At 47.5% G+C, this 15,698-nt stretch overlaps 1 long non-coding RNA gene across 1 annotated transcript; it reads left to right on the top strand.

Moving 5' to 3' along the window:
- Positions 1 to 1,252: 1,252 nt before the first annotated feature.
- Positions 1,253 to 11,670, top strand: LOC309654051. The gene is made up of 3 exons (XR_014259776.1): positions 1,253 to 1,365; positions 10,066 to 10,495; positions 11,356 to 11,670. It is a non-coding gene; the product is annotated as an uncharacterized lncRNA (long non-coding RNA).
- Positions 11,671 to 15,698: the final 4,028 nt, after the last annotated feature.

Here is a 15,698-nt window from a genome sequence, read left to right as displayed (position 1 = left end):
TCCTTGAGGATGCGTGACTCTAAGTGTAAAAGGTAAAAAAGGATTCGAAGCAGAGTGTTTTTCTCAATAGAGTTCAGCTAGGGGAATGAGGTTACATCCATTGCATGGAGGACAGTCTAGAAGTGTGTTCCTGAATCCCGAGTAGAGCTGAGGTCATCTGGCTCTCCCAGGGAGGAGTGCAGTGTGTTGCCTTTCTCTAGCCAACACTGAGGTGTTCCAAAAGGCCTACGGGGCAGAAGTTGCTTAGCTGGCCCTGAGCTTCTTGGCTCTACTCAGTATACTGGTACTGAAACGGTTTCTAAAGAAGGTCCTTAGGAGTCTTGAAAAGCTTACTACGGTAAAAGTAAAGCAGAACAGTGAAGAAGGCCTTATGGAGCTGCTCCATGCCTCCCGTTTGGCAAGGGAAATTGGGGCCTTCCTTCGAGGCTAGGGCTCACGTTGACTTTGACTTTAGGTGTAGAGCAGAGCAGGGTGAGCTTCCAACTAGGAAATGGAAACACAAGGTTTCTTATGGGATAACTCAATATCTTCTCAGAAACATGCCGGCCGTGACTACAACTCTGGCAACAGCAATGCTTTTCAGGTATATTCGAGGCCACATGAACGGAGCTTTCATAATGGGCAAACAGGCCTTGTGCCATCAGTCTCCAATTTCTAGGTTGACTCGCAGCATACTCGCTGAACCAGGGCTTCCTGGCTCTAGGCAATTTTCTGATACCAAAACGGGTGCTGAAGCAGGGTCTTTAGGAGTCTTGGAAAGCTTACTACCGTTAAACAAAAGCAGAACAGCGTTGAAGCGTCAGGGAACTGCTGCATGCCTCCCGTTTTGGAAGGATATTCAGGGCCTTACATAGAGGCTAGTGCTCCCTTGACTTTAACTTTAGTTACAGGGCAGAGCAAGGGGAGCTTCCAACTAGGTACTGGAAGCACAAGGTTTCTTATGGGAAAACTCAATATCTTATCCGAACTATGCATGCAGTGACTAAAACCCCGGCAACAACAAAGCCTTTCAGGAATCTTCGAGGCCGCATAAACGGTGCTTTCATAATGGGCAAACAAGCCTTGTGCCATCAGTCTTCAATATGTAAGTTGATACGCAACACTCACGCACGACGAAAGCTTCCGGGCTCTAGGCAGTTTTCTGATACCGAAACGGGTGCTGAAGCAAGGTCTCTAGGAGTATTGGAAAGCTTACTACCGTAAACCGAAACCAGAACAGCGTTGAAGTCCTCATGGAGATGCTGCATGCCTCCCGTTTTGAAAGGATATTCAGGGCCTTACTTCGAGGCAAGTGCTCCCCTTGACATTCACTTTAGTTATAGAGCAGAGCAGGGTGAGCTTCCAACTAGGAATTGGAAGCACAAGGTTTCTTTCGGGAAAACTCATTTTCTTCGCAGAAGCAGGCAGGCAGTGACTACATCCCTGGCAACAACAATGCTTTTCAGGTATCTTCGAGGCCGCATGAACGGAGCTTTCCTAATGAGAAAACAAGCCTTGTTCCATCAGTCTACAATTTCTAGGTTGACACGCAGCATACACGGAGGACCAGAGCTTCCTGGCTCTCTGCAGTGTTCTGTTACCGAAACGGGTGCTGAAGGAAGGTTCCTAGGCGTCTTGGAAAGCTTACTACCGCTAAACTAAAGAAGAACAGCCATGAAGGCCTCATGGAACTGCTGCATGCCTCCCGCTTTGCAAGGATAATCAGGGCCTTACTTGGAGGTTGGTGCTCACGTTGACTCTCACTTTTGGCATAGAGGAGCGCAGGTTGAGCTTCCAACTTGGAACTGGTAGCACAAAGTTTCTTTCCAGAAAACTCATTTTCTTCTCTGAGCCATGCCGGCAGTAACTCAAAGCACCGTAACAACAGTGCTTTTCTGGTAGCTTCGAGACTGCATGAGTGGAGCTTTCAAAATGGGAAAGCAAGATCTGTGTCTCAGTCTCACATTTCCAGATTGACACGCAGCATAAAGACATGTTGATGTTAACAAGTCAAAAGAGATTCACGATACCCAGTGGGGCTTTCCCTGATTCAACTTTTTTCTACGACAGCTTATCTGCCTGCAGCAAAGTGCCTAAACAAAGGATGCGTGAGGGAGACAGGTGCCTGTGCTTCTTCCAAAGACCTGCAGTGTTACACCAAAAACAGTGCTTAAATTGTACTTGGATGCAAGCCGACCACCTCCTTGAGGATGCGTGACTCTAAGTGTAAAAGGTGAAAAGGGATTCGAAGCAGAGTGTTTTTCTCAATAGAGTTCAGCTAGGGGAATGAGGTTACATCCATTGCATGGAGGACAGTCTAGAAGTGTGTTCCTGAATCCTGTGTAGAGCTGAGGTCATCTGGCTCTCCCAGGGAGGAGTGCAGTGTGTTGCCTTTCTCTAGCCAACACTGAGGTGTTCCAAAAGGCCTACGGGGCAGAAGTTGCTTAGCTGGCCCTGAGCTTCTTGGCTCTACTCAGTATACTGGTACTGAAACGGTTTCTAAAGAAAGGTCCTTAGGAGTCTTGAAAAGCTTACTACGGTAAAAGTAAAGCAGAACAGTGAAGAAGGCCTCATGGAGCTGCTCCATGCCTCCCGTTCGGCAAGGCAAATCAGGGCCTTCCTTCGAGGCTAGGGCTCACGTTGACTTTGACTTTAGGTGTGGAGCAGAGCAGGGTGAGCTTCCAACTAGGACCTGGAAGCACAAGGTTTCTTATGGGATAACTCAATATCTTCTCAGAAATATGCCGGCAGTGACTACAACTCTGGCAACAGCAATGCTTTTCAGGTATATTCGAGGTCACATGAACGGAGCTTTCATAATGGGCAAACAGGCCTTGTGCCATCAGTCTCCAATTTCTAGGTTGACACGCAGCATACTGGCTGAACCAGGGCTTCCTGGCTCTAGGCAATTTTCTGATATCGAAACGGGTGCTGAAGCAGGGTCTTTAGGAGTCTTGGAAAGCTTACTACCGTTAAACAAAAGCAGAACAGCGTTGAAAGCCTTAGGGAACTGCTGCATGCTTCCCGTTTTGGAAGGATATTCAGGGCCTTACATAGAGGCGAGCGCTCCCTTGACTTTAACTTTAGTTACAGGGCAGAGCAAGGGGAGCTTCCAACTAGGTACTGGAAGCACAATGTTTCTTATGGGAAAACTCAATATCTTATCCGAACTATGCATGCAGTGACTAAAACCCCGGCAGCAACAAAGCCTTTCAGGAATCTTCGAGGCCGCATAAACGGTGGTTTTATAATGGGCAAACAAGCCTTGTGCCATCACTCTTCAATATATAAGTTGATACGCAGCACTCACGCAGGCCGAAAGCTTCCTGGCTCCAGGCAGTTTTCTGATACCGAAACGGGTGCTGAAGCAAGGTCTCTAGGAGTATTGGAAAGCTTACTACCGTAAACCGAAACCAGAACAGCGTTGAAGTCCTCATGGAGATGCTGCATGCCTCCCGTTTTGTAAGGATATTCAGGGCCTTACTTCGAGGCAAGTGGTCCCCTTGACTTTCACTTTAGTTATAGAGCAGAGCAGGGTAAGCTTCCAACTAGGAACTGGAAGCACAAGGTTTCTTTCGGGAAAACTCATTTTCTTCGCAGAAGCAGGCAGGCAGTGACTACATCCCTGGCAACAACAATGCTTTTCAGGTATCTTCGAGGCCGCATGAACGGAGCTTTCCTAATGAGAAAACAAGCCTTGTTCCATCAGTCTACAATTTCTAGGTTGACACGCAGCATACACGGAGGACCAGAGCTTCCTGGCTCTATGCAGTGTTCTGTTACCGAAACTGGTGCTGAAGGAAGGTTCCTAGGAGTCCTGGAAAGCTTACTACCGCTAAACTAAAGAAGAACAGCCATGAAGGCCTCATGGAACTGCTGCATGCCTCCCGCTTTGCAAGGATAATCAGGGCCTTACTTGGAGGTTGGTGCTCACGTTGACTCTCACTTTTGGTCTAGAGGAGCGCAGGTTGAGCTTCCAACTTGGAACTGGTAGCACAAAGTTTCTTTCCAGAAAACTCATTTTCTTCTCTGAGCCATGCCGGCAGTAACTCAAAGCACCGTAACAACAGTGCTTTTCTGGTAGCTTCGAGACTGCATGAGTGGAGCTTTCAAAATGGGAAAGCAAGATCTGTGTCTCAGTCTCACATTTCCAGATTGACACGCAGCATAAGGACATGTTGATGTTAACAAGTCAAAAGAGATTCACGATACCCAGTGGGGCTTTCCCTGATTCAACTTTTTTCTACGACAGCTTATCTGCCTGCAGCAAAGTGCCTAAACAAAGGATGCATGAGGGAGACAGCTGCCTGTGCTTCTTCCAAAGACCTGCAGTGTTACACCAAGAACAGTGCTTAAATTGTACTTGGATGCAAGCCGACCACCTCCTTGAGGATGCGTGACTCTAAGTGTAAAAGGTGAAAAGGGATTCGAAGCAGAGCGTTTTTCTCAATAGAGTTCAGCTAGGGGAATGAGGTTACATCCATTGCATGGAGGACAGTCTAGAAGTGTGTTCCTGAATCCTTTGTAGAGCTGAGGTCATCTGGCTCTCCCAGGGAGGAGTGCAGTGTGTTGCCTTTCTCTAGCCAACACTGAGGTGTTCCAAAAGGCCTACGGGGAAGAACTTGCTTAGCTGGCCCTGAGCTTCTTGGCTCTACTCAGTATACTGGTACTGAAACGGTTTCTAAAGAAAAGTCCTTAGGAGTCTTGAAAAGCTTACTACGGTAAAAGTAAAGCAGAACAGTGAAGAAGGCCTCATGGAGCTGCTCCATGCCTCCCGTTTGGCAAGGGAAATCAGGGCCTTCTTTCGAGACTAGGGCTCACGTTGACTTTGACTTTAGGTGTAGAGCAGAGCAAGGTGAGCTTCCAACTAGGAACTGGAAGCACAAGCTTTCTTATGGGATAACTCAATATCTTCTCAGAAACATTCCGGCAGTGACTACAACTCTGGCAACAGCAATGCTTTTCAGGTATATTCGAGGCCACATGAACGGAGCTTTCATAATGGGCAAACAGGCCTTGTGCCATCAGTCTCCAATTTCTAGGTTGACACGCAGCATACTCGCTGAACCAGGGCTTCCTGGCTCTAGGCAATTTTCTGATATCGAAACGGGTGCTGAAGCAGGTTCTTTAGGAGTCTTGGAAAGCTTACTACCGTTAAACAAAAGCAGAACAGCGTTGAAAGCCTCAGGGAACTGCTGCATGCCTCCCGTTTTGGAAGGATATTCAGGGCCTTACATAGAGGCGAGAGCTCCCTTGACTTTAACTTTCGTTACAGTGCAGAGCAAGGGGAGCTTCCAACTAGGTACTGGAAGCACAAGGTTTCTTAAGGGAAAACTCCATATCTTATCCGAACTATGCATGCAGTGACTAAAACCCCGGCAACAACAAAGCCTTTCAGGAATCTTCGAGGCCGCATAAACGGTTCTTTCATAATGGGCAAACAAGCCTTGTGCCATTAGTCTTCAATATGTAAGTTGATACGCAGCACTCACGCAGGACGAAAGCTGTTTGGCTCTAGGCAGTTTTCTGAAACCGAAACGGGTGCTGAAGCAAGGTCTCTAGGAGTATTGGAAAGCATACTGCCGTAAAACTAAAGCAGAACAGCGTTGAAGTCCTCATGGAGATGCTGCATGCCTCCCGTTTTGTAAGGATATTCAGGGCCTTACTTCGAGGCAAGTGCTCCCGTTGACATTCACTTTAGTTATAGAGCAGAGCAGGGTGAGCTTCCAACTAGGAATTGGAAGCACAAGGTTTCTTTCGGGAAAACTCATTTTCTTCGCAGAAGCAGGCAGGCAGTGACTACATCCCTGGCAACAACAATCCTTTTCAGGTATCTTCGAGGCCGCATGAACGGAGCTTTCCTAATGAGAAAACAAGCCTTGTTCCATCAGTCTACAATTTCTAGGTTGACACGCAGCATACACGGAGGACCAGAGCTTCCTGGCTCTCTGCAGTGTTCTGTTACCGAAACGGGTGCTGAAGGAAGGTTCCTAGGAGTCTTGGAAAGCTTACTACCGCTAAACTAAAGAAGAACAGCCATGAAGGCCTCATGGAACTGCTGCATGCCTCCCGCTTTGCAAGGATAATTAGGGCCTTACTTGGAGGTTGGTGCTCACGTTGACTCTCACTTTTGGCATAGAGGAGCGCAGGTTGAGCTTCCAACTTGGAACTGGTAGCACAAAGTTTCTTTCCAGAAAACTCATTTTCTTCTCTGAGCCATGCCGGCAGTAACTGAAAGCACCGTAACAACAGTGCTTTTCTGGTAGCTTCGAGACTGCATGAGTGGAGCTTTCAAAATGGGAAAGCAAGATCTGTGTCTCAGTCTCACATTTCCAGATTGACACGCAGCATAAGGACATGTTGATGTTAACAAGTCAAAAGAGATTCACGATACCCAGTGGGGCTTTCCCTGATTCAACTTTTTTCTACGACAGCTTATCTGCCTGCAGCAAAGTGCCTAAACAAAGGATGCGTGAGGGAGACAGGTGCCTGTGCTTCTTCCAAAGACCTGCAGTGTTACACCAAAAACAGTGCTTAAATTGTACTTGGATGCAAGCCGACCACCTCCTTGAGGATGCGTGACTCTAAGTGTAAAAGGTGAAAAGGGATTCGAAGCAGAGTGTTTTTCTCAATAGAGTTCAGCTAGGGGAATGAGGTTACATCCATTGCATGGAGGACAGTCTAGAAGTGTGTTCCTGAATCCTGTGTAGAGCTGAGGTCATCTGGCTCTCCCAGGGAGGAGTGCAGTGTGTTGCCTTTCTCTAGCCAACACTGAGGTGTTCCAAAAGGCCTACGGGGCAGAAGTTGCTTAGCTGGCCCTGAGCTTCTTGGCTCTACTCAGTATACTGGTACTGAAACGGTTTCTAAAGAAAGGTCCTTAGGAGTCTTGAAAAGCTTACTACGGTAAAAGTAAAGCAGAACAGTGAAGAAGGCCTCATGGAGCTGCTCCATGCCTCCCGTTCGGCAAGGCAAATCAGGGCCTTCCTTCGAGGCTAGGGCTCACGTTGACTTTGACTTTAGGTGTAGAGCAGAGCAGGGTGAGCTTCCAACTAGGACCTGGAAGCACAAGGTTTCTTATGGGATAACTCAATATCTTCTCAGAAATATGCCGGCAGTGACTACAACTCTGGCAACAGCAATGCTTTTCAGGTATATTCGAGGTCATATGAACGGAGCTTTCATAATGGGCAAACAGGCCTTGTGCCATCAGTCTCCAATTTCTAGGTTGACACGCAGCATACTGGCTGAACCAGGGCTTCCTGGCTCTAGGCAATTTTCTGATATCGAAACGGGTGCTGAAGCAGGGTCTTTAGGAGTCTTGGAAAGCTTACTACCGTTAAACAAAAGCAGAACAGCGTTGAAAGCCTCAGGGAACTGCTGCATGACTCCCGTTTTGGAAGGATATTCAGGGCCTTACATAGAGGCGAGCGCTCCCTTGATTTTAACGTTAGTTACAGTGCAGAGCAAGGGGAGTTTCCAACTAGGTACTGGAAGCACAAGGTTTCTTATGGGAAAACTCAATATCTTATCCGAACTATGCATGCAGTGACTAAAACACCGGCAACAACAAAGCCTTTCAAGAATCTTCGAGGCCGCATAAACGGTGCTTTCATAATGGGCAAACAAGCCTTGTGCCATCAGTCTTCAATATGTAAGTTGATACGCAGCACTCACGCAGGACGAAAGCTGCCTGGCTCTAGGCAGTTTTCTGAAACCGAAACGGGTGCTGAAACAAGGTCTCTAGGAGTATTGGAAAGCATACTGCCGTAAAACTAAAGCAGAACAGCGTTGAAGTCCTCATGGAAATGCTGCATGCCTCCCGTTTTGTAAGGATATTCAGGGCCTTACTTCGAGTCAAGTGCTCCCCTTGACATTCACTTTAGTTATAGAGCAGAGCAGGGTGAGCTTCCAACTAGGAACTGGAAACAGAAGGTTTCTTTCGCGAAAACTCATTTTCTTAGCAGAAGCAGGCAGGCAGTGACTAAATCCCCTGCAACAACAATGCTTTTCAGGTATCTTCAAGGCCGCATGAATGGAACTTTCCTATTGGCAAAACAAGCCTTGTGCCATCAGTCTCCAATTTCTAGGTTAACACGCAGCATACACGGAGGACCAGAGCTTCCTGGCTCTATGCAGTGTACTGTTACGGAATCGGGTGCTATAGCAGGTCACTAAGCGTCTTGAAAATCTTACGACAGTGAAACTGAAGCAGAACAGTGAAGAAGGCCTCATGGAGCTGTTCCACGCCTCCCGTTTGGCAAGGCCAAAAAGGGCCTTCCTTCGAGGCCAGGGCTCACGTTGACTTTCACTTTAGGTATAGAGCAGAGCAGGGTGAGCTTCCAAATAGGAACTGGAAGCACAAGGTTTCTTACCGGAAAACTCAATATCTTCTCAGAACCATGCCGGCCGTGACTAAAACCCGGGCAACCACAATGCTTTTCAGGTATATTCGAGGCCGCATGAACGGAGCTTTCAGAATGGGCAAACAAGCATTGTGCCATCAGTCTCCAATTTGTAAGTTCATATGTGGCATACACGCAGGACCAAAACTTCCTGGCTCTAGGCAGTTTTCTGACACCCAAACGGGTGCTGAAGCAAGGTCTCTAGGAGTCTTGGAAAGCTTACTACCTTTAAACTAAAGCAGAGCAGCGTTCAAGGCCTCATGAAGCTGCTGCATACCTCCCGTTTTGTAAGGATATTCAGGGCCTTACATCGAGGCTAGTGCTCCCCTTGACTTTCATTTAGTTATGGAGCAGAGCAGGGTGAGATTCCAACTAGGAACTAGAAGCACAAAGTTTCTTTCAGGAAAACTCATTTTCTTCGCAGAAGCAGGCAGGCAGTGACTAAATCCCCGGCAACAACAATGCTATTCAGGTATTTTCGAGGCCGCATGAACGGAGCTTTCCTAATGGGAAAACAAGCCTTGTGCCATCAGTCTCCAATTTCTATGTTGACACGCAGCATACACGGAGGACAGAGCTTCCTGGTTCTATGCACTGTTCTGTTACCGAAAGAGGTGTTGAAGTAAGGCTCCTAGGAGTCTTGGAAAGCTTACTAACGTTAAACTAAAGCAGAACAGCGTTGAAGGCCTCAAGGAGCTACTGCATGCTTCCCGTTTTGTAAGGATATTCAGGGCCTTACATCGAGGGTAGTGCTCCCCTTGACTTTCACTTTAGTTATACAGCAGAGTAGGGTTAGCTTCCAACTAGGAACTGGAAGCACAAGGTTTTTTCGGGAAAAGTCATTTTCTTAGCAGAAGCAGGCAGGCAGTGACTAAATCCCCGGCAACAACAATGCTATTCAGATATCTTCGAGGCCGCATGAACGGAGCTTTCCTATTGGCAAAACAAGCCTTGTGCCATCAGTCTCCAATTTCTAGGTTGACACGCAGCATACACGGAGGACCAGAGCTTCCTTCCTCTATGCAGTGTTCTGTTACCGAAACGGGTGTTGAAGTAATGTTCCTAGGAGTCTTGGAAAGTTACTACCGTTAAACTAAATCAGAACAGCGTTGAAGGCCTCAAGGAGCTCTTGCATGCCCCCCGTTTTGTAAGGATATTCAGGGCCTTACATCGAGGCTAGTGGTCCCCTTGACTTTCACTTTAGTTAAAGAGAGGAGCAGGGTGAGCTTCCAACTAGAAACTGGAAACAGATGGTTTCTTTCAGGAAAACTCATTTTCTTAGCAGAAGCAGGCAGGCAGTGACTAAATCCCCGGCAACAACAATGCTTTTCATGTATCTTCAAGGCCACATGAATGGAACTTTCCTATTGGCAAAACAAGCCTTGTGCCATCAGTCTCCAATTTCTAGGTTAACACGCAGCATACACGGAGGACCAGAGCTTCCTGGCTCTATGCAGTGTACTGTTACGGAATCGGGTGCTGTAGCAGGTCCCTAAGCGTCTTGAAAATCTTACGACCGTGAAACTGAAGCAGAACAGTGAAGAAGGCCTCATGGAGCTGTTCCACGCCTCCCGTTTGGCAAGGCAAAAAAGGGCCTTCCTTCTAGGTCAGGGCTCATTTTGACTTTCACTTTAGGAACAGAGCAGAGCAGGGTGAGCTTCCAAATAAGAACTGGAAGCACAAGGTTTCTTTCAGGAAAACTCATTTTATTTGCAGAAGCAGGCAGGCAGTGACTAAATCCCTGGCAACAACAATGCTTTTCAGGTATCTTCGAGGCCGCATGAACGGAGCTTTCCTAATGGGAAAACAAGCCTTGTGCCATCAGTCTCCAATTTCTAGGTTGACACGCAGCATACACGGAGGACCAGAGCTTCCTTGCTCTATGCAGTGTACTGTTACCGAAACGGGTGCTGTAGCAGGTCCCTAAGAGTCTTGAAAAGCTTACGATCGTGAAACTGAAGCAGAACATGAAGAAGGCCTCATGGAGCTGCTCCACGCCTCTCGTTTGGCAAGGCAAATCAGGGCCTTCCTTCGAGGCCAGGGCTCACGTTGACTTTCACTTTAGGTATAGAGCAGAGCAGGGTGAGCTTCCAACTAGGAACTGGAAGCACAAGGTTTCTCTCAGGAAAACTCATTTTCTTTGCAGAAACAGGCAGGCAATGACTAACCCCGGCAACAACAATGCTTTCTAGGTATCTTCGAGGCTGCATGAACGGAGCTTTCCTATAGGCAAAACAAGCCTTGTGCCATCAGTCTCCAATTTCTAGGTGGACACGCAGAATACACGGAGGACCAGAGCTTCCTGGCTCTATGCAGTGTTGTGTTACCGAAACGGGTGTTGAAATAAGGTTCCTAAGAGTCTTGGAAAACTTACTATCGTTAAACTAAAGCAGAACAGCGTTGAAGGCCTCAAGGAGCTGCTGCATGCCTCCCGTTTTGTAAGGATATTCAGGGCCTTACATCGAGGCTAGTGCTCCCCTTGACTTTCACTTTAGTTAAAGAGCAGAGCAGGGTGAGCTTCCAACTAGGAACTGGAAGCACAAGGTTTCTTTCAGGAAAACTCATTTTCCTCGCAGAAGCAGGCAGGCAGTGACTAAATCCCCGGCAACAACAATGCTTTTCAGGTATCTTCGAGGCCGCATGAACGGAGGTTTCCTAATGAGAAAACAAGCCTTGTGCCATCAGTATCCAATTTCTAGGTTGACACGCAGCATACACGCAGGACCAGAGCTTCCTGGCTCTATGCAGTGTACTGTTACCGAAATGGTGCTGTAGCAGGTCCCTAAGAGTCTCGAGAAGATTACGACCGTGAAACTGAAGCAGAACAGTGAAGAAGGCCTCATGGAGCTGTTCCACGCCTCCCGTTTGGCAAGGCAAATCAGGGCCTTCCTTCGAGGCCAGGCCTCACGTTGACTTTCGCTTTACGTATAGAGCAGAGCAGGGTGAGCTTCCAATTAGCAACTGGAAGCACAAGGTTTCTTACCGGAAAACTCAATATCTTCTCAGAACCATGCCGGCAGTGACTAAAACCCTGGCAACAACAATGCTTTTCAGGTATATTCGAGGCCGCATGAACGGAACTTTCAGAATGGGCAAACAAGCCTTGTGCCATCAGTCTCCAATTTGTAAGTTGATACGCAGCAGACACGCAGGACCAAATCTTCCTGGCTCTAAGCAGTTTTCTGATACCAAAACGGGTGCTGAAGCAAGGTCTCTAGAAGTCTTGGAAAGCTTACTACCGTTAAACTAAAGCAGAATAGCGTTGAAGTCCTCATGGAGCTGCTGCGTACCTCCCGCGTTGTGAGGATAAACAGGTCATTACATCGAGGCTAGTGCTCCCCTTGACTTTCATTTATTTATGAAGAAGAGCAGGGTGAGCTTCCAACTAGGAACAGGAAGCATAAGGTTTCTTTCAGGAAAACTCATTTTCTTCGCAGAAGCAGGCAGGCAGTGACTAAATCACCGGCAACAACAATGCTATTCAGGTATTTTCTTGGCCGCATGAACGGAGCTTTCCTAATGGCTAAAGAAGCCTTCTGCCATCAGTCTCCAATTTCTAGGTTGACAAGCAGCATACACGGAAGACCAGAGCTTCCTGGTTTTATGCACAGTTCTGTTACCGAAACGGTTAAGTAAGGTTCCTAGGAGTCCTGGAAAGCTTACTAACGTTAAACTAAAGCAGAACAGCGTTGAAGGCCTCAAGGAGCTGCTGCATGCCTCCCGTTTTGTAAGGATATTCAGGGCCTTACATCGAGGCTAGAGCTCCCCTTGACTTTCACTTTAGTTATACAGCAGAGTAGGGTGAGCTTCCAAATAGGAACTGGAAGCACAAGGTTTCTTTCAGGAAAACTCATTTTCTTAGCAGAAGCAGGCAGGCTGTGACTAAATCCCCGGCAACAACAATGCTTTTCAGGTATCTTCAAGGCCGTATGAATGGAACTTTCCTATTGGCAAAACAAGCCTTGTGCCATCAGTCTCCAATTTCTAGGTTAACACGCAGCATACACGGAGGACCAGAGCTTCCTGGCTCTATGCAGTGTACTGTTACGGAAACGGGTGCTGTAGCAGGTCCCTAAGCGTCTTGAAAATCTTACGACCGTGAAACTGAAGCAGAACAGTGAAGAAGGCCTCATGGAGATGCTACACGCCTCCCGTTTGGCAAGGCAAAAAAGGGCCTTCCTTCTAGGTCAGGGCTCACTTTGACTTTCACTTTAGGAACAGAGCAGAGCAGGGTGAGCTTCCAAATAGGAACTGGAAGCACAAGGTTTCTTACCGGAAAACTCAATATCTTCTCAGCACCATGCCGGCAGTGACTAAAACCCGGGCAACAACAATGCTTTTCAGGTATCTTCGAGGCCGCATGAACGGAGCTTTCCTAATGGGAAAACAAGCCTTGTGCCATCAGTCTCCAATTTCTAGGTTGACACGCAGCATACACGGAGGACCAGAGCTTCCTTGCTCTATGCAGTGTACTGTTACCGAAACGGGTGCTGTAGCAGGTCCCTAAGAGTCTTGAAAAGCTTACGATCGTGAAACTGAAGCAGAACATGAAGAAGGCCTCATGGAGCTGCTCCACGCCTCTCGTTTGGCAAGGCAAATCAGGGCCTTCCTTCGAGGCCAGGGCTCACGTTGACTTTCACTTTAGGTATAGAGCAGAGCAGGGTGAGCTTCCAACTAGGAACTAGAAGCACAAGGTTTCTCTCAGGAAAACTCATTTTCTTTGCAGAAACAGGCAGGCAATGACTAACCCCGGCAACAACAATGCTTTCTAGGTATCTTCGAGGCTGCATGAACGGAGCTTTCCTATTGGCAAAACAAGCCTTGTGCCATCAGTCTCCAATTTCTAGGTGGACACGCAGAATACACGGAGGACCAGAGCTTCCTGGCTCTATGCAGTGTTGTGTTACCGAAACGGGTGTTGAAATAAGGTTCCTAAGAGTCTTGGAAAACTTACTATCGTTAAACTAAAGCAGAACAGCGTTGAAGGCCTCAAGGAGCTGCTGCATGCCTCCCGTTTTGTAAGGATATTCAGGGCCTTACATCGAGGCTAGTGCTCCCCTTGACTTTCACTTTAGTTAAAGAGCAGAGCAGGGTGAGCTTCCAACTAGGAACTGGAAGCACAAGGTTTCTTTCGGGAAAACTCATTTTCCTCGCAGAAGCAGGCAGGCAGTGACTAAATCCCCGGCAACAACAATGCTTTTCAGGTATCTTCGAGGCCGCATGAACGGAGGTTTCCTAATGAGAAAACAAGCCTTGTGCCATCAGTCTCCAATTTCTAGGTTAACACGCAGCATACACGGAGGACGAGAGCTTCCTGGCTGTATGCAGTGTACTGTTACCGAAAGGGATGCTGTAGCAGGTCCCTAAGAGTCTTGAAAAGCTTACGACCGTTAAACTGAAGCAGAACAGTTAAGAAGGCCTCATGGAGCTGCTCCACGCCTCCCGTTTGGCAAGGCAAAAAAGGGCCTTCCTTCTAGGCAAGGGCTCACGTTGACTTTCACTTTAGGTATAGAGCAGAGCAGGGTGAGCTTCCAACTAGGAACTAGAAGCACAAGGTTTCTTTCAGGAAAACTCATTTTATTTGCAGAAGCAGGCAGGCAGTGACTTAATCCCTGGCAACAATGCTTTTCAGGTAGCTTCGAGGCCGCAAGAACGGAGCTTTCCTATTGGCAAAACAAGCCTTGTGCCATCAGTATCCAATTTCTAGGTTGACACGCAGCATACACGCAGGACCAGAGCTTCCTGGCTCTATGCAGTGTACTGTTACCGAAATGGTGCTGTAGCAGGTCCCTAAGAGTCTCGAGAAGATTACGACCGTGAAACTGAAGCAGAACAGTGAAGAAGGCCTCATGGAGCTGTTCCACGCCTCCCGTTTGGCAAGGCAAATCAGGGCCTTCCTTCGAGGCCAGGCCTCACGTTGACTTTCGCTTTACGTATAGAGCAGAGCAGGGTGAGCTTCCAATTAGCAACTGGAAGCACAAGGTTTCTTACCGGAAAACTCAATATCTTCTCAGAACCATGCCGGCAGTGACTAAAACCCTGGCAACAACAATGCTTTTCAGGTATATTCGAGGCCGCATGAACGGAACTTTCAGAATGGGCAAACAAGCCTTGTGCCATCAGTCTCCAATTTGTAAGTTGATACGCAGCAGACACGCAGGACCAAATCTTCCTGGCTCTAAGCAGTTTTCTGATACCAAAACGGGTGCTGAAGCAAGGTCTCTAGAAGTCTTGGAAAGCTTACTACCGTTAAACTAAAGCAGAATAGCGTTGAAGTCCTCATGGAGCTGCTGCATACCTCCCGCGTTGTGAGGATAAACAGGTCATTACATCGAGGCTAGTGCTCCCCTTGACTTTCATTTATTTATGAAGAAGAGCAGGGTGAGCTTCCAACTAGGAACTGGAAGCACAAGGTTTCCTTCAGGAAAACTCATTTATTCGCAGAAGCAGGCAGGCAGTGACTAAATCCCCAGCAACAACAATGCTATTCAGGTATCTTCGAGGCCGCATGAACGGAGCTTTCCTAATGGGAAAACAAGCCTTGTGCCATCAGTCTCCAATTTCTAGGTTGACACGCAGCATACATGGAGGACCAGAGCTTCCTTGCTCTATGCAGTGTTCTGTTACAGAAACGGGTGTTGAAGTCATGTTCCTAGGAGTCTTGGAAAGTTACTACCGTTAAACTAAAGCAGAACAGCGTTGAAGGCCTCAAGGAGCTCTTGCATGCCTCCCGTTTTGTAAGGATATTCAGGGCCTTACATCGAGGCTAGTGGTCCCATTGACTTCCACTTTAGTTAAAGAGAGGAGCAGGGTGAGCTTCCCACTAGGAAATGGAAACAGAAGGTTTCTTTCAGGAAAACTCATTTTCTTCGCAGAAGCAGGCAGGCAGTGACTAAAACCCCGGCAACAACAATGCTTTTCAGGTATCTTCGAGGCCGCATGAACGGAGCTTTCCTAATGGGAAATCAAGCCTTGTGCCATCAGTCTCCAATTTGTAAGTTGATACGCAGCAGACACGCAGGACCAAAGCTTCCTGGCTCTATGCACTGTTCTGTTACCGAAACGGGTTTTGAAGTAATGTTCCTAGGAGTCTTGGAAAGTTACTACCGTTAAACTAAAGCAGAACAGCGTTGAAGGACTCAAGGAGCTCTTGCATGCCTCCCGTTTTGTAAGGATATTCAGGGCCTTACATCGAGGCTAGTGGTTGCCTTGACTTTCACTTTATTTAAAGAGAGGAGCAGGGTGAGCTTCCAACTAGGAACTGGAAACAGAAGGTTTCTTTTGGGAAAACTCATTTTCTTAGCAGAAGCAGGCAGG

The sequence above is a fragment of the Balaenoptera physalus genome, assembly GCF_965194825.1.
Source record: "Balaenoptera physalus genome assembly, contig: HAP1_SCAFFOLD_1821, whole genome shotgun sequence".
Lineage (NCBI taxonomy): Eukaryota > Metazoa > Chordata > Mammalia > Artiodactyla > Balaenopteridae > Balaenoptera > Balaenoptera physalus.
The sequence above is the reverse complement of the archived record's forward strand: the minus strand, read 5'-3'. Positions and strand labels throughout refer to the sequence as shown.